This window comes from Gracilinanus agilis, chromosome 3 (genome assembly GCF_016433145.1).
Source record: "Gracilinanus agilis isolate LMUSP501 chromosome 3, AgileGrace, whole genome shotgun sequence".
NCBI lineage: Eukaryota > Metazoa > Chordata > Mammalia > Didelphimorphia > Didelphidae > Gracilinanus > Gracilinanus agilis.
Genome location: NC_058132.1, coordinates 451,051,955 through 451,077,543, shown reverse-complemented (window position 1 = coordinate 451,077,543; position 25,589 = coordinate 451,051,955).

Sequence of the window (25,589 nt, the reverse complement as noted above, 5' to 3'; positions counted from 1 at the left end):
GGACCTGTTTGTACAAAAATATTTATAGCTGCCCTTTCCGTGGTGGCAAAGAATTGGAGGGATGTCCCTCAACTGGGGAATGGCTGAACAAAATGTGGTATATGATGGTGATGGAATATTATTATGCTATAAGGAATGACAATCAGGATGATTTCAGAAGGAGCTGCAAAGACCCACATGAACCAATACAGAGTGAAGAACCAAGAGAACATTAACTATTGTGGGCAGATGAAATGTGATAAACTTTGCTACTAAGAGTAATACAATGATCCAGGACAATTCTGAGGAACTTATGACAAAAACTGTTATCCATCTAACTGCTGGTGTAGGAATGCAGATGAAAACATATAATTTATCTCTTGTTCATTTGGATATATGTTTTGGGGTTTTGATTTTATAAGAATATTCACTTACAAAAATGAACAACATGGAAATATGTTTTGCTTGATAATATATATGTATATAAATATATATATATATGTGTATATATATATATATATATAACCCTGATTGAATTACTTGTCAACTCCAGGAAGGAGGAGAGAAGAAGGGAGGAAGACAACATGAATATAACTTTGGAAAATGTATATGGAAATTTGTTATTGAAATAAAGATAAAAAAATTTTTAAATATTCTCTTTGCCTTCTCAAAATTTCCTTTCCTCACTTTCAGAAGTCTATTCCTTCTTAATGCAGGAAGATAGTTTAATAGTTGACTCTGCTCACTATAGGCAAGGATTTTGGAGGCATACAAGCACTGTTCCACTGTTCTCCATTTACTTTATAATCTCCCAATGTAAACTACATCGAAACCAGTGGTCAAAGGCAAACTTCTAAAAAAAATCCTAATATAGACAATTGGTCAGGATAGTAAGTATTTGGAGATTATTGATTTTAATTCAGTTGAGCTGTATGGGGAAGGTCATAGAAGTTTTCCATTGTTCTTAAAAATAAAAAAGGGAAAAAATGAGTATTAATAGCTCATTCTCTAAGGCACTCACTATATGTTTGAGAAAGGCATCTAGGTAATCCCAATGGGTAGAGTACTCTGCTTGGACTCAAGAAGACCTGAATTCAAATTGTTTTCAGACTCTTCCTAGCTGTGTGACGTAGACAAGTCATTTAACCCTCTTTCCTCAGTTTCTTCATCTGTTAAATGAGCTGGAGAAGGAAATGCCAAAGTGCTACTATATTTTTGTCAGGAAAACCCTTAAGATGGAGTCACAAAGAGTTGGATAGCACTGAAACTGACTAAACAACAAAACAAGTTTCACAAAATACTACACGTATATGTGTATATGTGTATGTGTATATATATATGTATATGTATGTATATACATATATTCGTTTGAACCTCACAACAGGTAGATGCTGTTATTATCCCTATTATAAGGACCAGGAAACTAATGCTGAGTCAGTATCACACAGATATTAAATGAAGAATAAGATTTGAACTCAGTCCTTCTTGATTCCAAGTCCAACATTCTATCCACCATTCAAAGCTACCTTACTGAATTGTGTTCTGAATTTATTGAGAATCTTTATTAAAACCAGGAATAGGGGCAGCTGTGTAGTGGATTGAGAGCCCAACCTAGAGACAAGACGTCCTAGGTTCAAATCTGACCTCAAACACTTCCCAGATGTATGACCCTGGGCAAGATACCTAACCCCCATTGCCTAGCCCTTTTGCCTTGAAACCAATTCATAGTATTGATTCTAAGATGGAAGGTAAGGATATTTAAAGAGAAAACAAAAACAAATCAGGAATGACTTTAGCCATAATTGGGCTATTTAGATATAACTTTGCAAACTGAACAATAACACTCCATAATCTATTCTAGACCTACATTTTTCATGAAGAATTAAAATTATTTTGCAAACATCAGTCTATTTAATTCTCAAAACATTCTAGTTGGATAAGTGAATGGAAAATATTTTCAGATCTACTTTTGAATAAGAAGAATTAAGGGAGGGTAGGGTCAAATGGCCTGTCCAAAATTATACGTAAACTTAAGGAGAGCATTGGTGGGTAGGATTGTTTTTTTGTTGTTTTCTTATTTTTTTGCTCAAGTAGTATAGAACAATGAAAAGAACACGGGATTTGAGGGTGTTGGGGAAGAGAGTTAATCTCCAATTCTCTGACTTGTTACATATGCGATCTTAAGCAAGTTATTTAATAATTCTGGGGCCTTGGTTTCTTCATTTGTATAATGAGGAGGTTGGATAAGGTAACCTCTAAGATTCTTTTCATCTCTAAATATATGATCCTACTTGTGGTTTCATAGGAATGGGAACTTTCTGTGTATAATCTCCCTCCAGTAATGCAGATCAGCAACTCCTATGCAGGGATTCTTAACTCAGAATTTGTGAATTTGTTTTTAATATGTTAATAGGCATTTCAAAATAACTGGTTTCCTCTATGATCTAGGTATTCTATCTTGTGCATTTAAAAATACATTATTTTGAGGTAAGGCTTATATGTTTCACTAGACTGCAAAATTGATCATGTTGATTCAACATGTTAATATGGTATAGTAATAACAGATATAAATTCTATAAAAGCAAGCTTCTTACTCATCATTTTCTCTCTCTCTCTCTCTCTCTCTCTCTCTCTCTTTGTTGAAATTGATTAGTCATTTGAATTTCTAAAGTGAAATCTGTACTTGATTGCATTTCATTTGCCTTGAAAATTTTGTTTTTGGGGTGGAAGAAAGCTTTAAAAACATATGAAAGAAAAATTATTTCAATATACAAGCAGATAACAGAATTATCCATAGTTAGTTCAGAACTCCCAAACTTGAGATCCACTAGCTTCAGCCTTCCTGGTAGTTGAGATTATAAGAATATACCAGCGTGACTAGCTAACTCTTTTTTTATATGGTAGTTCTTAATATTTAAGGGGTAGTTAGGTGGCACAGTGAATAGAGTATCAGTCCTGGAGTCAGAAAGTTCAGTGCAGTTGTTTTTCAGTCATATTTGACCCTTCATGACTCCATTTTGGATTTTCTTGTCAAAGAGAACAGAGTGGTTTGCCATTTCCTTCTCAAGATCATTTTGGAGATGAAGAAACTAAGGCAGACAGGGCTAAATGACTTGCTTAGGATCACACAGCTAGTAAATATCTGAGGATAAATTTGAACTCATCTTCTTGACTTGAGACCCAACATTATCCATTGTGGTGCTGACTTTAGCTCCTGTGCTCTGTCTCCACTCACCTCTCTAAGGAGTGGGTGCAGGGCTCTTATTTTCTTCCCAAAACAGACCAGGAGGGAGATTCTTAACTTGTTTTGTGTCACAGACTCAAGCATCCTGGTGATCTATGGAATAACTTTTCTACATGCATCAAAATAAAAGTTGGGGGATTACAAAGTAAACCAATTAAAAATTTTTCCCCATCTAAGTTAACCTCTGGAGCTCCACAGACTCCAAGTTAAAAACCCATATACTAGAAAGAGGTCAGAAAACAGCTGATTTGTTAGTAGTATGAAAGAAGATTGATTTAGTTAAGTTCTCAACCCTGTTCTCTAGGTTGTCAGGTTTGAATGGGGCCATTCATACTCCCCCCTCCAATTAAGGTTAAACGTATCTGTGTAGTTATCAGTTCTGCATTTGCTATAATCCTCAGTTTCTTACTCACCACTTTCTCTCTCTCTCTCTCTCTCTCTCTCTCTCTCTCTCTCTCTCTCTCTCTCTCTCTCTCTCTCTCTCTCTCTCTCTCTCGATATATTTAATGGTATCATGGCTTATGGATTAGAGAGCCAGAGTCAGGAAGACCTAGATTTAGCTCCTGCCTCTGACCTAGCAACTCTGGCACCCTGGGAAAAGTCATTCAACCAATCTGTACCCCAGGTGACTCAAAACTATACAAGTTGCCTCAAGTTGCCTCTAGCAATTCCCTCACAGGAAATGCTCCCTATTGATGAAATCATAGGTATAGTCTATGCCCTCCCATCTCTCAGATACTGTCAATAAAGGCTGACTCTTAAAAAAAAAAAATCCTTACCTTCTGTGTTAGAATAGATACTATGTAATGGTTCCAAGGCAGAAGAGTGATAAGAGCAAGGCAATGGGGGTTAAATGATTTGTCCAGGGTTACACAGTTAGGAAGTATCTGAAGTCACATTTGAACCAGAGACTTCACATGACTAGATCTGGCTCTCAATCCACTGAGCCACCTGAGATGCCCCCAAAATTGAGTCTTCACAAAAGTATTTACAAGTATATCCCTCCTTATCCAGTATAATATCCCTTGTAATAAAAGATTAAAAAAGAAACTAAAAAAAGAAAATGTAAAAAACAACCAGAAAAAAAGGAATTCAGCTTATCTAATTGACTCATTCATCATCACTTGTTCTCTTTCTCCAGCACATACTCACTGAATCCTCCCCTCACTTTCATTACTCTCCTCATTCCTTCCAATTTCCCATTATCCTCCCTTTCTCTCAGTGCAGTGTCTGATTCAGTCTTCCCACTGGGCAGGCACCTCCTCACATGCTCCCAAGCACTCCACACCAGGGCTAGTCCAGCTTTTAACCTCCAAAATGACTAATACCTTCTTCTAGAAACTTCCTAATGCTTGAAATGAGACCTATAGGTTAGCTAGTAGCTGAGATAATATAATACTAAATTGTGAGTCTGGAGTTAGAGAAACTGGAATTCAAATCCAGCCTCAGACATTCACTAACCATGGGACTTTGGACAAGTCACTCAAAGGCTTTTTGCCTCAATTTCTTCAACTATAAAATGAGGATAATAACAACACCTCCCTCCCAGGGTTTGTTGTAAGGATCAAATGAAATAATATTTGTAGAGTACTTAGCATTGTAGCTGGCACATACTGGGTTCTATATAAGTGCTAGTTATTATTATTATTAATTTATTATTACTTAGATATCTAGCTGTAAGGTCCTTGTTGACCTTTCAGTCCTAGGATGGTAAAACCTTGCCTTATTCCCTAGTCTGAGAAGGGAGCAGGAGCTCCACTATCTTGAAATAACAACAATAAGAAGAATGAACATTAATATAATATATAATTTTATTATTTGCAGAGTTCTTTACCTATATCACTCCCTTTAGTCTATAAAAAAGAGCAATGTTTTTATTTCCCCAGACTTCTTTTTCCTGAAGATTTCTTAATTGGGGACAGTTACAGATGGGAAAAAAATAGACTAATCATAACAGGGCTCAAAAGGCTCTTTAAAAAACCACAAAGCAAAACAAAAACTTAGAAGGAATATATTTTGTCAAATAATCTCAAAGAATAATTCTAAAAACATACTGTACTCTTGCCTTTTATTTTTTTATAGTATTTCAACCTTGATGTTCCCAACTCCAAATCTAATGTTGTGTCCTTTGGTTCATTTATTTATTTATTTGTTTGTTTGTTTTTAAGCCTTTGACTTCTGGTATTGGCTCTTAGGTGGAAGAGAGGTAAGGGTGGGCAATGGGGGTCAAGTGACTTGCCCAGGGTCACACAGCTGGGAAGTGTCTGAGGCTGGATTTGAAACTAGGACCTCCCCTCTCTAGGCCTGCCTCTCAATCCACTGAGCTACCCAGCTGCCCCTACTCTTGCCTTTTAGAAAGAGGAAAGAATGCTATGATATGAGAGAAAGTAAGGAGAGTATGTAGACATATGATGGATCACATGGTATTAAACACATTGGACTATGAGGCAAAAAGGCTGGATTTTCATTTTAGCTCTCCCCTAACAAGCTGTGTGACTTCAGGCAAATTATGCTCCCTTTCTGAGCCTCTCATTTTCTCATGTGTAGAATGAAAGTGTTTCCCTAAATGGGACAGCTAGGTGCTGCAGTGGATTGAGAGCCAGTCTGAGACTCAGGAAGACACACCTTCTTAAATTCAAATCTGTTTTAATTATCTACTAGCTATGTAACCCTGGACGTCACTTAATTCTCTTTGCCTCAGTTTCCTCATCTATAAAAAGAGTTAGAGAAGGAAATGTCAAATAATTCTAATATTTTTACCAAGAAAACACCAAATGGAGTCATGAAGAAGTGGATGCAACTGAAATGAGTGAATGACAACAAATTAAATGATCACTAAGATCTCTTCTAGCTCTAAAATTCTGACTTGCAATTGAAATCACAATGCTTCTTATGAAAAGGTTATCCTGTGCCCTATTGCTACACTTTCCCAAGGGGATGGGAATTGTCACTTTCTTCCCAAAATGCACTAGGACAAGGATTCTTAACTTGTTTTGTGTCACAGGCTCTCAGGTCTTCATGCTATGATAAAAGTTTTAATAGGGATGGTTTAGAAATTTAGCAATATTTGTGTTATGTAAATGAAGTAAGGCAGCAGGACATAGTAGGTAGAAAGTAGAACTTGGAAGTCAAGAAGACTTGACTTAGAAGTCAAATCTTTCCTCTGACCCAAATTAGCTGGTTGATCCTGGGCAAATATTTAGTACTATAAATTACAGAAGAGTTGCCAGTTTGCATCAGAGCCCACATCAAAATAACCACGGATTGGTGGCAAAGAACTGGAAAAGGAGGGTATGCCCTTCAATTGGGGAATGGCTGAACAAACTGTGGTATATGCTGGTGATGGAATACTATTGTGCTAAAAGGAATAATAAACTGGAGGAGTTCCAGGTGAACTGGAAAGACCTCCAGGAACTGATGCAGAGCGAAAGGAGCAGAGCCAGAAGAACACTGTACACAGAGACTGATATACTATGGTAAAATCGAATGTAATGGATTTATGTACCAGCAGAAAGCAATGACACAGGACAGTTCTGTGGGATTTATGGTAAAGAACGCTACCCACATTCAGAGGAAGGACTGTAGGAGAGGAAACAGAAGAAAAACAACTGCTTGAACGCATGTGATGAGGTGGACATGATTGGTGACATAGACTCGAAACTACCACACCAATGCAACTATCAACAATTTGGAAATAGGTCTTGATCAATGACACATGTTAAAACCAGTGGAAATGTGCATCAGCCATGGGTGGGGGGAGTGCGGGGGGCGAAGGGGAAAGTAGGAGCATGAATCATGTAGCCATGTTAAAAATGAATATTAAAAAATGTTTAAAAAATTAAAAAAAAATAACCACAGATTAAGGCAAAAAAGAAGAATTCTCAAAATTAAGGAAAGATGTGAGGCCATTTGTTTTGAGAATCTCTGGACTATGTAATTTTAAATATTATAATTGTGAGGACTTTGCAAGCCACAATAATGCAAGAACTATTGGGCAATAGGTGCAATAAATAGATCACTTCTTAACTGAAAAAGGGTCTCTTGCTTATGAAAATACTGAATGAACACAATTGAACATATCATTAAGTTTGAATGAAAGTTACAAATGGGAATTTAATGAAAAATGAAAACAGATTTTGGACAGACAAGGCTAATGGGAGCTGCCCTCTCTAAAAACATGCTTCTGCTGAGGAGGAGAGGAACTGATGTGTTTCCCAGGCTAAATACACAACCAAACAATCATGATGAAACTAAATTAAAGTTAATCAGCATTGCATGATTAGTTGGAAACATGCTACAGAATGTGTATGCCAGCTGTTCCAACATGCTGGATAAAAGAAGAGACAATTTATGGTACGATAGGAGTGTTGGTTCTGAAGTCAAAGAATTTAGGTTCAAATTTGGTCTCTGACCTCTGTAATCTTGGGCAAGTTAAGTGATGTCAAGTCAACATGCCGAAAAAATATTTGTTCATTATAGGTCAGGCACCATGCTAAGCAATAGGGATACACACATAAGCAAAAAGAAATATGGTTCTGTCTTCAAGGATCTTGAAGGGAGATGAAAAGATCAAGGGTAGAGAAAAGCCAACTGGAACAGAGTGATCAAGTCTGGACAATGAAAGATGGCTAGTCTCAGCCCCCTTCCTGAAAATGGAGGAAATATCAGTTCTGTTTTGGACATGTAGACTTGAGGTGTCTCAGGTTCATCCAGTTTAAATTGTTCAATTCTGCTGCCATATGCCTCACTTTCCTCATCTATAAAATACGAAGTTTGGACTTAATGTTCCTTTGGTTCCATTCCGTCTGTAGATGTAGATCTTTGTAGATTCTTTTATCCTTAGACAGTCTCTTATAGCACATTATTATTTTAAAAGTTACATAGATAATGAGATGGAGAGAGAAAGCCTTAGGCAAAGGGACTCTTTCCTATGAAGTGAGAATGATCTTCCTTGAGCTGTGAAGGCTCTATTTGCTTCTTGGAGATACAGAGGGTTTCCTAGCTCTACTAGGATCTGTAGTCAAGAATTAGTACACAAAATAACTTGTTCAGTCATTTCGGTTGTGTCTGACTCTTTGTGACCCAATTTAGGGTTTTCTTTGCAAAGACACTATAGTGGTTTGCCATTTCCTCTCAATATGGAATAAGACCTAAAGCCAATTCAAACCCATGACTTCCAACAAAAGGCACTTTGTTCATTTCCTTGATATCTGTCTCAAAGGCTTCTACTTTACCTCTTTAACCCATTATGGACTTGGCATTCATGAATTTGACCTAAGCCATTTCGAAAGCACTTTCCATTTTTTAGAGCATCTTTCAGATCATGGAGATCTTAAAAATGGGGATGGGTGGAGATAAGCAAAATTTCCTCTCTTTGTCATACTTTCTCAAGCCATGTTGATAATGATGATACTGATCCCAAGTTCTAGCATTCTGAAATTTGGTAAACTAGGCCATGTTTACTTAAGACATATCTAGACATGGTTTCTGAGACATTGATTGTTTTCCCTATATTTTATCATTATTTTGGAATGGAAAACAGAGTTCTTGAGAGTATGTGCTTCTACTCCATTCCCCACTTTATCTAAGTCTCTTTTCTACTCCACTAGTATTAACATAGTTTGGTCTTATTAGTTCATACTTCCAACTTAGGATTTTAGAACCATAGATCATAGAACTGGAAGGGTCTCAGGGAAATTTAATTCAGACCCTTCATCATATATACAAAAACCTAATATCCTGAGAGGTAAATTTCAGAGTGAGTGATCCCCAAGAAAATATTCATTTTTGTGAGATCCCTGTTCATATAATTTATTTACATAATTTGATTTAAAAATCATATTACAAAATTCATGGCCCAAGTGAGGGATAATGATTTGCCTTTTCATAAGAAGCACTGTAATATAAAACAAGGAAGTACACAAGGCTGAAATGATTGCCTAAATTAGATTACTATTGTTTTTAATTTGACCACTAGTGTTAGAATTACTCAGACTGACCAGTAAAGAGAGAGTCTTCTCATCCTTCTTCCTGACTCCTCATAACACTACTCATCAGATATTTTAGGAAAATGGTTTTCACTTTAGTGTCCAAAGTCTTTCAACATGCCACAAATATCTATAACTTCATTTTTAGAAAGTTTTTTTCTAACATCATTCAATTATTGTTAGCCAGAAGTTAGAATACTCTATATAGCTCCAGGGGTATGCTTGAAAATGCTTTTTTTAATGTCACAGGAAACATTTTAAAATTTAATTTTCATTTCTGGTTCTTTGCCACTATAATGGGAGCTACTCTAAAGATTTTGGAACATAAAGGTTCTTTTCTTTTTTTTTCCTGGATCAGCTTAGGAAATAAATCTAAGGGGTATTGCTGGGTCCAAAGGTATACAGTTTTATAACTCTTTGAGCATAATTCCAGATTGCTTTCCAAAATGGTTGGATCAATTCACAGTTCCATCAACAGTGTATTAGTGTCTCCATTTCCATTTTCCTGCATCCCCTCCAACATTTGCCATTTTGCCTTTTTGTCATTTTAGCTAATCTGATGGGTATGAGATTTCTCAGAATTGTTTTGATTTACATATCTCTAATCAATAATGCTTTTTTCATATATTTATATAAAGCTTTGACTTCTTGATGTAAAAATTACTATTTACATCTTTTGACCATTTATCATTTAGGGAATGTCTTATATTCTGATAAATTTGACGAAGTTCTCTAGATATTCTAAATATGAAACCTCTTTCCAAGAAATTGTCTATAAAAATGATTTCCCAATTTAAAGCTTTCCTTCTAATCTTGGCTACATTGGTTTTATTTATTAAAAAAAGTTTTTAATTAATATGTTCAAAATAATGCAATTTATATCTCACAATGTTTCCTGTCTCTTATTTATTCATAAATTCTTCTCCTATTCATAAATCTAATAGGTAATATGTTCCCTGATCTAATTTGCCAATATATCTTCCTTTATACCTTGGTCAAGTATCCAACTTGATCTTATCTTGGTAAATATAAGATATTAGTCGATATCTAGTTTCTGCCAGACCAGAGGATGGCTAAACAAGTTATGGCATATGATTGTGATGGAATACTATTGCATGGCAAGAAATGGTGAGCAGATTACATTTTAAATATAACATAGAAAGATCCACATGAAATTATGAAGAGTAAAATGAACAGACCAATAGAACATTATACACAGCAATAGAAATATTGTTTGAAGAACAATGTGTGGCTAGAGAAAAAAACTGATAAATAGAAATAAGCAAGTCATAGTTTATATACACATATTTTTTTGTTGTTGAATGATGCCTTCTGTAATGCAGGGAAGGGAGGAAGAGAGGGAATTACTTGGGAATTTTAATGTAACAAACAAATATATAAACATTTTTTTAAATTAATCCTAATTATAATATATTTTCCCTCACTTTCTTCAGCATAGATAATCAACAAAATAATAAATCAAGCCCTGATCTATAGTTTGCCATCTTTGATAATCCTCTATCCTCCCCAATAATATACATTAAAATGTGTTTTTTGCATCAGTCAATGACAAGGGATAAAACAATGAATTAAAACTTTTCCTTTGATCAGAATTCTGTTTTAGAAACTCTTGTGTCAGTGAAAAAGGCTTTCCATAGAAAGACTGATAATAACATTCATTAAATAGATCATTTAAAGAATAATTTTATTTGGATCTTAAGCTAAAGTTTAATTTTTCTAAAATGTTAAATCTGTATTTAAGCTTTATAGTCCTTGGTTTTGTGAAACCTCAGATACATTATCTTTTTTTGAAATAAAAATAATAACTTTGTATTAAATATACAAAATATATCAAAACTATAATTTTTAAATGTCATAATTTATATTTCAATTACTGATACAAACTTATAAGATTATTTAATATTAAAGTTATAGTAGACTTTCCCTGACACTGTTGTTTACAATAGTTTAAATACAAAAACATGAAACGTGCAAAATCACATTATTCTAGTCTATTCACAAACTATTCTTTAATGTAGCATCAAGTAATAGAGGTCAACATTCTATACAATATGATGGGCTAGCATGCATCTGGTATGATGGCAATTATCAATTGGCTCCTTCTTAAGATAGAGAATTTTCAAATTTGTACCTAATTTTTTTTATGACTATAATGAGTCAAGACCTCTAATAAGGGGAGCTCCCTGAGGCACTAAGCCAGGGCAGGGGCCATACTTACCCTGGTTTAAGGATGATACTGGATTATAATCCTTTCCTTTAGCATGCTAGAGTATAATTAGATTAGTTGATTATCATTTTTAAAGATGGAGAGTTTAGTCTTGAGGATGAGGTATGGGTTGAAAAGTAGCAGAAAGAGAGAAGAAAGAGGGAAGCTTAGAGGCATCAGGACTAATATTGCAATAATTAAGGATAGTTAGGGCCATTTTGGGTAGGGGAAAGAGGAGAAAGAATTCTAGACTTAAATACTATGGCCACCAATGCTAGTGATTTACTGTTTATAGTAACTAAGTCTTTTGGGTATCAACAATATGAGTCAATCCAAAGTACAGACTCACTAGTTTCTTTTCCCTGAGACATACTTAAGTACATAGAGCTTCTGAGATCTGTACTAGACTTGATTTCTAGTCTAGTACATTTCTCTTGCACTACCTAAAAAGATTCAAAAATTACCAATACTGTGTCTCTCCAAACCATCAGGTAAAATGTTCATCTGCCCTCCAGAGTAATATAGCCTTGATTAGGAAAACAATAAAATTCCTTTCTCACAACTAGAGGAATGGGTAGGGGAGAGATGGAATATAAAGAAGTAAATTAAATTGCTTGCTTTATGTTTCACTCTGCCTACCCTTTTACTCTACAGAGTGGAATGTGATATTATTACACTTTCTAAAGCTTTTCTAAGAAAGCCCTCTTCACTGACATAAAAAGCACTTTCCTGGATTTCTGCCATTTACCATGGAGGTTTAACACATCATTGTTGGCTCAGGTGTAGAGGAAGAAGTAAAACCTTCTTGAAGGTCCTGGGGGAAAACACAGCAAGTGTTTCCAACCATTTGGTATAAATTTGTTTAAATTATTTCTCTCTTACTCCCAGGAGTGGCGAGATAGTCGTGTCTATTACTTTCCTTAAGACAAGGCTCAAAACTCCAAGAAACCTTCTTTTCCCATATCCCATCCTATTCTGATCTCAATCCATCTTCCATCAAAGTGTCAAATTGATCTTCCTAAAATATGGATATGACCATGTCAAACCCCTCCTCAAACCCCATTCATTAAACTCCAGTGATTTCTTTTTATTTCTATGATCAAATATAAAATCCTCTTTTTCTTTCTTTTTCTTTTTCTTCAAACCCTTACTTTCTGATATAGTAACAACTCTAATTCAGAAAAGCAAGGGTTAGGCAAATGGGGTTAAGTAATTTGCCCTGGGTCACACCACTAGGAAGTGTCTGAAATCAAATTTGAATCCAGGTCCTCTGGCTAGTGTCTCCTGGTACTTTATCCACTGAGCTATTTAGCTGCCCCTCTTTCTTTCTTTCTTGTTTTTCAAAGAGTTTTATAATTTGGATTCTTCCTGCCTTTCCAATTTTATTTAACCTTACCCTCCTTCACATATTCTGTGATCCAGTAACACTGGTCTCCTTGTTATTTCTCATACACATTTCACCTACTGACTGACATTTTCTTTAGCTGACCTCTATGCCTGGAACTGTCTCCCTTCTCATCTCTGCCTCCTAGTTCCCCTTTTTAGAGGCTCAGCTAAAGACCTATCTTCTTCAATAATTTTTTCTAGTAATCTTTAATCTTAGTATCTTCCCTCTAAGATTACTCCTGAATTTATCTATTTACATCCTATTTCTGCATAGTTATTTGCATGCTATCTCTTACCATTAGACTGTGAGCTCCTTGAGAGCATGGACTATTTATTTTTTGCTTCTCTTTGTGACTCCAGCAATTAGTAGAGATCCTACACATAGTAGAAGCTTAGTAAATAATAACTGACTCATTCACATACTGACTCTTGGTGACTTCATTTCTTCCTCATCAGTTGTGAGCATAGTTTATACTTTACAATATTGTGTTTAATCATATGCATTCTTGAAATTGTTTCTCTTGTTTTATGAGTCTGTGTTTAGTTTCCAAGAAGATATAGAAATTGAGGCCCCTGAACTTAATGGGACTGAACTAGATGATCTTTAAAGCCCTTTCCATCTTGGAATTACATGTTTCTATTTGTGAAGCAGTGGAGTTTTCTTCATGGATATGTGTCTTCACAATGTGACAAGTATGGAAATATTTTTGTAGAACTAGGTCCTCAATTCCCCACCCCTTTAAAAAAATTTCTTTGGGATACAGACTTATGAGTATTATTACAGGATTGAAGGGTAAGCAAAATTATAAAGCTTTACCAAAGTGCTCTCCAGAATGATTGGATCAGTTAACAATTCCACCAATAGTGCACTAGTATTCCAGTTTTTCCATACCAAAAAAAAAAAAAAAAGGTTAGGAACCTCTATCCAACAGGTAATGAAGAACACCAAAGATTTTTGAGCACTGGAGTGACATAGTCAGGCCTGTGTTTTTGTAACATTAATTTGTCAGCTGTGTATAGGATGAGTTAGGATGGGGAGAAACTAGTTAAGAGATTGATGTGGACTTATAGATAACATAACCAATAAGATAGGGAACTAGATATTTTCTCTGATGCTCACAATATCTCAAACCTTCAGCTATCTTCATGGTCTAGGGCAGTGCTGGTGAACCTTTATGAAATCACATGCCTCAACTGCAACATCAAGCTGCCTGTGAACTCCCTGCATTACCCCCAGACAGTGGCAAAAAATTGTCAGAATAGAAAATTTTGAATTGCTTGTGAACAGTCTCATCAAAGAAATAAGAGAGGAGACAATTGATTTGGAATGTAAATGCATGAAATTAGCCAATCTGGAAGAGGAAAAAAAGCAATAACATTAAAGAAAAGATGATTTCTATATTATCAAACATATGGATCTTGAAGATAGGATGTAAAGAAATAACTTAAGGATTATAGTGTTATTAGAAGAACATGACAAGTCAAAAAACTTGAACATCATAATGTAAGAAATAATACAAGAAAATTGCCTATAACTTCTGAACACAGAAAAAAATCGACAATCAAAAACATCCAGAGATTGCCTCCAGAAACAAAAAACAAAACCAAATAAAAAACTATACTGCAAACTCCTACACAATAGTGAATAAATTTAATAGTCCCACATTCTTCAAGGGACAAGGAGAAAGAAGTTTAAATATAAAGGAAAATTAATTTGAATAACAAAAAAGACTATCCTATATGTCCTAGAAACTGAAGGAGGTAAAAGAATATGTCAAGAAAAGCAATGGAGCTCAAGATGCAACCCAAGTTGACTTGCCCTACAAATCTGAACTTAACCATTAATGAAAAAAGGTGGTAATTCATTAAAAAGATGTGTTTGTGGGAGCACCAGACTTGGAAACAGGGATCCTGAGAACAAATTTTCCTATCAAGTTAGTTAATCTCAATTGTCTAATTCTTACAGCTTCCCTGACTTGGAACTGATACACAGTATCTAGTCTAAGACAGAAGGTAAAGTTTAAAGAGAGAGAGAGAGAGAGAGAGAGAGAGAGAGAGAGAGAGAGAGAGAGAGAAACAAAACCATACCTAAAGAAATTCTTTACTTCTCAAACAGCATAGACAACAGCAATTCAAGAAGAGTAAATAAATACAGCAACCAATAATAAGAAAATAACTATTAATATTTTTTTCTAAATACACATTAGGTGACTAGAGTGAAAGCAGGAGTCAAATAGAAGTGATGGCAGAGTAACAGGCTTGAAACAATATGGACTAAATCTCACAATGTGAATAAATTACAGAATAGGAGGATACATCAATGGAGGGAGTGGAGAAAGTGCTCAAACTGCAACCCTCACGCTGTATGTGAGCCACCCCCTTAGAAGGGGATGGGAAGAAGCATTCCCATTGGGCTGCTGGGCAGAGGAGTGAGTGATGTGAAAAATGTCCTCAATGCAATGGAAAGGAGGAGGGGAGCAGCCCCCCTCTAGCATGTGTGCCATAGGTTTGCCAACACAGGTATAAGCCCTCAAGGAGTTTATATTCAATTGGGGAATGACAACATGTACCTAAAGAATAATTTTGGGGACTGGAAAAAATTGTGCCTAGTGCCATCCTTTTAAAACATAGATCTTTTGCATTCTAAAATGTCAAGCTTAACTTGCTTTTATGACACTAGAAGGTATAAAGCTATCTATTTTAACTTCATTGGTATGTGCTGCCATATCTGAAATGGAAATCACGTGAGCTGACAAAGTCTCAACTCTCCTAAATTAGGGACTCATTCCAGCAAGGTACACTAAAGAGCAGCAAATACATCTTTATATGTTGACACTTCAGCTCTAACTTGTTCTCCTTCCTAGTTAAAGTCCTTTGATAGGAAGAATTAAATCTCATCTTCCTCAGGAGTCTCATCACTGGAGATTAAATAAATTCTGGGGGGGGGGGGGAGGGCATAAAGACATCCTCTATGGTTTTAATATTTTGTCTAATAGTATTTTCCCTCATACAGCTTATCATTAGGTGATTATTTTAAATAAATGGGTATCATTAGGGAGAGGAGTAATAAGTGCAACTATTTAAATGCTTATATTGGCCAGAGCAAGAATAATTTGATTAAATCATTTGGCCAGATTCATTCTTTAGATAACCATGAAGAGCAGTGTTATAAAGGGAGAGCATTAGTCCTGAGAGGGATTGGATGGAATAGATAATCTTGTGGTCAAACAAAGAGAAGCACTCTGCTGGAGGTAGAGGTTTCTATCTTCATTAGAAAAATTGAAGATGTTCTATAGGATTCTATTAAGAATAATACTATCTCTTTGAAGAGCTCTGTGTTTCATGGTTTAGATACCTGATAAAATGACTAATTCACTCTCTGTTTATCTAATTGATCTTGCTTTCTCCCTCTGCACCCTACAGCTGGAGAATATACAAAAGCAAAATATAAGTCCTGATCCATTTTATTTTTTTCCTCCCAGGCTGGAAATTATGAACTGAAGCTTTCCAACACATTAGGTATTTTCAGGCTCCAAAAGAGTAATGACGTTCATTCTCTCTCTCTCTCCAAATAATAACTTCTTTACTTGCCTTAGTGATTACTTTGTTCTTCAAAATGTAAAAAAATAAGTAAGGAGAATTTTTATTCTGAAACTGATTTTCACAGAGAGGAGCTTGTTACTAGAGTAGAAATCATGGGGAAGGGAGCAATCTATACAAGGTAATAAGTACAAACTAGAAGAATGAACACAAAATGTGTTCATAGCAGCTTTAATTCCATGGAAAATATAAAGACTAAATAATTACTACATATAAGGGACATGAATTAAAGAAAAATGTCTAGAATTGACAGGATGGAAGATAAATGATAGAGTAATGGAAAGGAATAAAATAGTTTTTGAGAAAAAAGTACAGAAAACAATGAAAATGAGAGAAAGGAGGCCTTTAATTGATGACTTAACTCAGAGAGAAAAAAAGGGAAAGATTAAATAGCTAGATTAAAAGCAAATAATAATAACAATAAATATAAGCAAAATCAGGCAAAAGGGGGAAATATGGGATGTTTGAGAGTGAGCAGTAGGAGATTGTGTTTGTGAACTATGGTAGGAGTCATATGAATAGAGGTAAGGAGATGGATGTCAAACAGGTGAGAGAATTGACAAGATTTTATCTCCTCAAGTCTGGTTTTACAAGACACAAGAGGCAGAGTCACCAGACACTGATGATTTAATTAAGGGGTTTAATGGTAGCTTACAAATTAGATCTCTGTGCTCTCCCACTCCACCTTCACATCTTACTTTTTTTGATCTTCAAGAAAATTCAAGACTGCTTAAAAATCATGTTTTGCCCATTTCTTTCTATCTCCAGGTACTTTTCCTTTTAAGAACTAAATTAGTTGTTGAGTTTCCTGTGTATACATATTAATTTCTTTAAACAAATCCCATTTTTTACTACTCAGTGGATATTTTCCTTCTTTTATTTCTTTAGAATTTAATTCTCAAGCATGTCCCTTTCTTTCTGGGCTGACTTCCCCTGAAACATTTTATTCCAGATGATACTGCTTATTTTTTTCTGAATGCTTTGAAATCTACTTTCCCCAAATCTAGAGTATATATAAGATTATAGTCTGATTTTGTCTCCTCTATTACACATTCTAAGATGCAGTGGCCAGTGTCCCACAAAGTTCCATGACTTCATCTCTAGCAAAAACCTCCTTCTTGTTTGTGAAAATCAAATCCAGAATAAAAATTCTCCTTGAATGAAATGATCATTAAGACAAGTAAGGCAGTTATTAGTTGCTCTGTTTTTGAGAAAGAAAGACAGACAGACAGACAGAGAGAGAGAGAGAGAGAGAGAGAGAGAGAGAGAGAGAGAGAGAGAGGAGAGTGAGACAAAGACCAGGTGCCTGAATAACTGAGATTACTACTGTATCGTGTTTCTGTCCTAGATTTATGATCTATTTTCCAAGCTTCTTGTCTATTTCTTCTTTTTATCCTAGTGATCTTTAACACACACACACACACACACACACACACACACACACACACACATATTCCAATGACAAAATCACTTTTTTTGCTCCCTTCTTTGACCTTCACTTGAACATTCTCTGACATGTTTCATTCTTCTGGTTCCTGGTTTTTAGATTTTAGACCTATTTTGCTTATTGGTCTGTATGCCACTTTCTCCCTGGTGTGACAGACCTTTCATGCTGACTTTCTCATTTATCTTGGGCAGAAAAATTGCTTCACCTCTTCTTTTTGCGGGTTTTCATTTTGAGGTATTATATCAAAGTTGTTTGGAGGGCAATTTAGTTGAGATTAGGCAGATCAGTGTCCCTTCTCTGTCATATTGATTCTGCCCCTTCCATGCACTTTTTACTTATTCTTCTTCTCTTGAATAAAATATGCCCTTCCAGAGCCAGTTCAGTAAGAGGTTTCATTTCACCTCCAATTCCTTGTTTGTTGCCTAAACTTTGGGCGTATGGCTATAAATGCTCAAGGTCAAGGATTTTACTACTTTCTCCTTTTCTTGGATTTTATTACCTTTGATTTTGTGGGTGTTCCAGATGCCATCCTTCCATATTTGTGGCTATTTTTTAGGTTCCTTCTTGAAGTGTCACTTTTTTTCCACGTCGATCATCAGAAGTAGGTAGAAATTCTCTGTTATGTCCTGGATACATTTCCCCAAAAGATAATGTACTTCTTTATTTACTAATAACTGCTTTCTATAGCCTATACCAGCAAATCTTCCATTATTACTACTTGTGTTTTTTCTTTGTATCTCCCTGAATGCTCTCTTCTTATTTCTTATCATTTTTTTTGTGGTTCTATTATAGAAATTTTTTTTTTTGGAAAGCAAACATATTTTTCCTTCCTAAGGTATCTAGTATGCTCCTCTGGAGGAATAGGCTCAAATCTATGTTTAAGGTCTAATGGTACAGATCTTCTGTTCCTTTCTACTCAGCATAACACTCCTCCTTTCCCTATTATCCCAATAAGGACTTTCTCCCTCTGCTTCATCTACTTTCTCCCTAATAGAATGTCTCCTGCCCTTTTTAACAATCCGAAGTGAGAGGGCTTCCTTCTAGTTCAACCTAGATTAGTCTATACTTGGAACAGAGATTAGCGATAAGTCATCTGAGTCAGGCAGAAATACAAACATCACACACTTAATGCAAGTTTCTGCCCAGTTTTCCCTTCTATCCATAATGGCTAAGGTTTTTAAGCCTTGTTTCTTGAAACTAATTATGGGCATTTACACCTCAACCAGAGGAAAGTGGTTACACTTTTTATAATCAATTATTATCATTAAAATGTTAATTATTTTTTACTACCAATTTTCCCCAACTACCAATCCAATCATACTGAACCTCTATTTTCCCCTCTAGGGAACCTTATCTATCATATTAGAGGCCAGACTCTCTAGGGAATGAAACATGTTGAAACCATATACTTGGATTCAGACAATAGGAGCTCCTTAGTAAAATGCCCCTGTGAGCCCAATGTGATATTGGAAATTTGGGGGTCTTAATATTGAGATCCATGATATAAGCTTCCTGTGAACGTTTAGGGGACTTGAAAACTACATTTCCCATGATTCCTCTTATGTAATACAGGTGGCAGGAAGTGTGATTATGTAGACAGAGGTATAAAGACTCAGAACTTGATTGGGACACTCTCTTTCCTAGGAAGCAGCCAGGGGAAAGCATGGAGGGGCATTTGAATTAGACCTTATCAGGCACATGGCTTAATTACCAATATGGATTATATTAAAACCCTAATGTTTTTAAATATATCCTTCTATATTAATTTTATTTGTAACACCACCAACAACAAATTTTCAATGTTAGATTTATCACTCCTATGAAACCTTTACTTGATACTCTAAATTTCCTCAAATAATTTTGGGTTTTCCATTCTACCCTCAAAACATGACAAAACAAAAGAACTGAGGCGAAGAAGTTCATCAGTTCTGTGGGGGGAAAAGCTAGATTTGAGAAGATTTAGGTTTTAGCTGTTTTTTTAAATAAGTTATTGACCCCTAGATGCTTTGTCCTAAATTTTTGCTTTTATTATGAATACATGCAGCAACAAAATTTCTTTTCTTTCTTGTTTCTTTCTTTGTTTTCCGCCTCCTCCTCCTCTTCTTCCTTTTCCTCCTCTTCCTCTTTCTTTTCCTCCTCTTTCTCCTTTTCCTTCTCTTCCTTCTTTTCTTCCTCTTCCTTTTCCTCTTTGTTCTTTTCCTCCTTTTCCTCCTCCTCCTTCTCCAACCTTATTGTTTCTCTTTACATAGTAAACTCCTTTCAATATTAGAAGCCACCTTAGAGTTGAGACTTCAAAAAAAACAACAACATGAATGTTTCACACCAAATTACACTGTACTCAATAAATAAAGGGGAAATGTGGTCTTTGTAGTGGAGAAGACTAGTTACCCTAGAGAACCCCAGTCCATTTTTTTCTCCCTGACTGGATCTGTATAGATAGCCAAACACTGGCTTCTTTTGACTGTTGCCTAATATGTTGAATGTAATAAGGTTTTAATTAATGTTTGTTAATTGGTTGATTGCTGTTTGTCTGTGAAGATAGTTATATTAAATTAAAATACTTTTCTCTGAGTCAATGAAACTAATTTCATGGCCCTTTCTATTTAGAAAGAATATTTTATAGTCATTTATTAGTTAATAATTTAACAAGCTTAATTTACAATGCTTGTTCATTTGAAACTGGCAATAGAGATAATGGTTATTTCAATTCAGTAAACACTTATTATGCCCTGAAAAATCTGAAAAGCCCTTTGTTAAGTTTTGGGAAAATGGAAGAATTAAGTAACACATAGCCCATGACCTCCTGAAGTTTTGAAAAAGGTCAAGAAGTAGAGAAGAGTCTGTGACACCCACAGATAAGTGAATGCAATAGTTCTTCTGTCTTGTCATGTAATTTAGCAATGTCTTCATTTTAGGAATAGAAATAAAGGAAGAGAGTTATATCATTACACAATTATCATTATGATGGAAAGGGCACTGGATTAGGTAGATGTTGTGGGTCTGAGCCTCTAGTCTCACCATTCTGTATGTTCTTGGGTAAATTAGACTATTTCTTTGGACTCTAGTTTCCTTTTCTGTCAAATTAGGTAATTGGATAAGATCATATTTAAAGTGCCTTCCAGCCGTAACATTCTATGATTCTTTGGAACCACATTAGCCTAAAAATCTTCAGTGTGGTTTAACTATGATGCAGTCAGTTTTCTCAGAGTAATTATTTCTATTTTGGTCTGTGTCTCTGCCTCTGAGATTTTTTCTAATCTGGTCCCTGCTCAGCATTAAGTCTTAACTATTTGATTATACTTTTAAAAAAATCACTATTTTATGCACCAAGTTCTCTAGTGCTAGAGATGTAAAATCTCTGTTAATTTTAAAGCTTTGGAATATAACAGTCTGAAGAATTGAAACTGAATATCACAAACAACAATGGAAAGGTCGATGGTGGACCTGAGCAAGCTAAAACCTTCAACTAATGAGGCACTTTGAAGATCAAGAGTCAAAGATGGCATGAGGAAAAATGCTGTTCACAAAATCCAAAATATTTTTGGAAAGAAACTTATTAGCTCATGTATTAAGGGAGACCAAGCTGGAAAGGAATCATGGCTAACTTCTCCTCCAGACTCTGGAAAGTCCATGTTATATGGGATTTAGATAAGGTTCTCCACACAAACCAAAGGTACATATCTAAGTAACTTGAAAGCAGGGTAGATTGAAATGGACATTAGTAAATTTAAATATTCAATTAAAAAAATTAAATCCTTACCTTCCATCTTAGAATCAATACTATGTATTGGTTCTAAGACAAAAGAGTGGTAAGGGCTAGGCAATGGGGGTTAAGTGACTTTCCATAGTCACACAACTAGAAGTGTCTGAGGTCATATTTGAACCCAGGACCTCCCATTTCTATGTCTGGCTCTTGATTCACTGAGTGACCTAGCTGCTCCCAATATTAATTAAAATTTGAGTGAAGCCAAAACATAAGCCTAGATAAACCTAAAATAAGACCTGGGTGTAGAGGACCTGGGATAATCCCAAATTCCTCTTTAGCCATTTATGGCACCCTTTGGAGATTATACTGAGGTAAGGGAGATATTCTGGGTTCAACTAACCCCTAGTTACATGGTTCACATAATATTAATAAGTGATAATTATTAATCCATAAAATGTGCTAGGAAAAAAAGATGGGCTAGTCATCTAGAAAAAGAATATATGGCAGGTGGACATTGGTAGCCTTTGGATGTTAAGAGAAAATAAGAAAGACCACCTATGTCAAACTGATTGAATGGCCTGAATAATTTCTACAGGACAGACTGGCTTGTCTAGGGATGGGTTATAATCTAATTCTTGGAGGGAACATCTGAATTCCTAAGATCCCAGCTCTGTTCAAGAATTTGAATATTTATATGCAAGACAGTGTACTTAGTAGTTTGAGAGATGACATCTGAGTCAAGAAGACCTGGATTCAAGTAAAACCTCTGACGTATATTGGCTATATAATGGGGGTAAATCACTTGGCCTCTCTATACCCCAGGTAACTCTCTAAAACCATATTGTTGCAGAATAATCGTGGATCTAAATTGGTAAAGAGGGTTTCCTCACTAGAAGTTCCTTATACAGATGAAATCAAAGGTCCAGACCATATATTAATATACTTCAATGCCTCAACAACCTGTGCTTCAACTTACATGATTTACTGCCTCCATTCCCTAAAGAATAATCCATCTGTGACTGCCAATTGTGACTGAAAAATTAAATGTCCCGGGGCAGTGAGGTAGCTCATTGGATTGAGAGTCAGACCTAAAGATGGAAGGTCCTAAGTGTAACAATAAAAAGGGTGCCAGTAATGGATGTTTGATAGAAGGGAGATAGAGAAAGTCTCTGTGGTGAATCTCTCTTCCAGTTCTCCCCTGGGGCAAAATATACAATGGGAGACTTTAAGGAGGTGTCACCCCAAAATTGGGTGAACTGGATGTTCCTGCCGTGCCACAAGAGTTGGGGGCAAGGCTTTCCTATAAGAGTAGGTATGTAATACCCCAATCTGATCCTGAATAAGGACGAGATTCACACAAACCTCCCACCAATCAGTTAATTTCACAGAGAGGGGTCCGGCTTCAAGATGGAGGCAGCCAGACCAAACCATGGATCCCCTTTCCCTTGTTGTCTCTCAGGCACTCTGGAACACTATCTGACTGTTGAATGACTTTTTATTATTCTCAAATCAGGGATTGGGGAAAGGGGTGAAGGGCAGAGGGATTTTGGGGTGCCCTCTTCGCTATTCCTATAGGGTCTGTCACTTAGGTGGGAACCCTAGTGGTTTCCACTCCTAAGCTTCTCCCCCCTCCCCTTCTCCTTCTGTTTCTATTTCAATTTTTCTGTTTCTATCCTTTTCTATAATTGTAAGTTTTGACTGAAAGGAGGTCTCTCAGCAAGGTTGGGTAATGGGAGAAGGAGCCCAAGAGATTGCTCCCAAAATGGAGTCCAAAAACTTAGCTGATTTAGGTTGAAGTCTTGATGGATGAGTTGTGATGAATGGCTTTGACGAGGAAATCAGGGTTTCAATTTCCAAAAGAAAGATCCTCAGGAAGCCCTCAGGACTGGATCTGAGCTGGGATGTTCTCCTCCTCCCTCTTCCTAGGCCTCCACCCGAAGACCTCCCCTCCCCTTATTCCTTGGAGAAAATCTCAGAACCCTCTGCTGGTCTCAACTGTCAGCAACTGTCCACAACTGCCTTTTTCTCCCTTTGGTTCCCTCTCCTCTGCACAAAAACCCATCCTTACATGAGTTAAAATCTATCCTCAGACATGTCCTAGTTGTGTGATTCTGGGCAAATTATTTAACCTGAATTGCCTACCACATATCACTCTTCTGCCTTAGAACCAATGCTTAGTATTGATTATAAGATTAAGGAAGGATTAAAAAAAACCCAACAACAAAAAGCAAAACAACAAAAAACAAAACAAAGCAATAAAAAGTAAGCACCCTGTAATTCAACTAGATGATAAGTGTCTCTGAATTTAATGTTACTTCTGGTAGTCTCTATGTCAGTCAAGTGAACACTGTTCATTGACTATCTAATAACTCCTTTAAAATGGGGCCATCCAATTTGAAATTACGTCCAAAGAGTGCTAAAAGATTGCCTGCCCTTTGATCCAGCCATATCATTGCTGGGTTTTTACCCCAAAGAGATCATAGGGAAAAAGACTTGTAGAAAAATATTTATAGCTGCACTCTTTGTGGTGGCAAAAAACTGGAAAACGAGGGTACGCCCTTCAATTGGGGAATGGTTGAACAAATTGCGGTATCTGTTGGTGATGGAATACTATTGTGCCCAAAGGAATAACAAACTGGAGGAATTCCACATGAACTGGAATGACCTCCAGGAATTGATGCAGAGTGAAAAGAGCAGAACCAGAAGAACATTGTATACAGAGATTCTTATACTGGGGTAAAATCGAATGTAACAGACTTCTGTATTAGCAGCAATGTAATGACCCAGGACAATTCTGAGGGATTTATGAGAAAGAATGCTATCCACATTCAGAGGAAAAACTACAGAAGTGGAAATACAGAAGAAAAACAACTGCTTGAACACATGGGTTAATGGGGATATGATTTGGGATGTAGACTCCAAACAATCACCCCAATGCAATTATCAATAATGTGGAAATAGGTCTTGATCAATGATACATGTAAAACCCAGTGGAATTGCGCATCGGCTATGGGAAGAGTGGTGGTTGGAGGGAGGGAAAGAACATGAATCATGTAACAATGGGAAAATATTTTAAAAACAAATTTAAAAAATTAAACAACAAAAAATAAAGTAAAAATATGTACTATAAACATAATAAAATAAAATAATATAAAATGGGGCCATCACATTTCTGTCTACCTCCCATTTTCCAACTCTATTTCTTTCCTTTTTTTTTTTTTAATCCTTACCTTCCTTCTGAGAATCAATACTGTGTATTGGTTCCAAGGCAGAAGAGCAGTAAGGACTAGGCATTAAGGGTTAAGTGACTCACCCAGGGTCACACAGGTAGGAAGTGTTTGAGGCCATATTTGAATACAGGAACTTCTGTCTTTAGTCCTGGCTCTCTATCCAATGAGCCACCTAGCTGTCTGCCCCTCATCCCCAACTATATTTCTACTTTAACATTTATCAAAACTTTAAGCTAAAGGGATAGGCTCTGAAAAAGAATTTGCAGTCTCAACCAGAGGGAATAAGTTATTGTTCAGTTATTTGAATCATGTCTGACTCTTCATAACCTTATTTGGGTTTTCTTTGTAAAGAAACTAGAGTGGTTTGCCATTTCCTTTTCCTGTTCATTTTACAAAGGAAGAAACAGGTTAAGTGACTTGCCCAGGATCATACAGCTAGGAAGTGCGTGAGGCTATATTTGAACTCAGGAAAATGAGTTTTCCTGACTTGAGGCCCAGGACTCTAACTACTCCAACTATCTGCCTCTAAGGGAAGAAGAATTGTGTTCAAATCCACTCTTTGCCACTTACCACCTATGTTACTTTAGGTAAGTCATTTATCTTATTTTATTTTTGGTCTCCTCAAGTATAAAACGAGGAAGTTGGGCTATGTAATCTTGTATATTTAAATTTATGATTCTATATCTTATAATTGTACCTAGTAAATTCTTGCTGCTCCTTGCCATCTCTCCTTACTGTAGGCTGGTATTCCTGGATTTGTCAGGGATAAACAAATGACTTGTA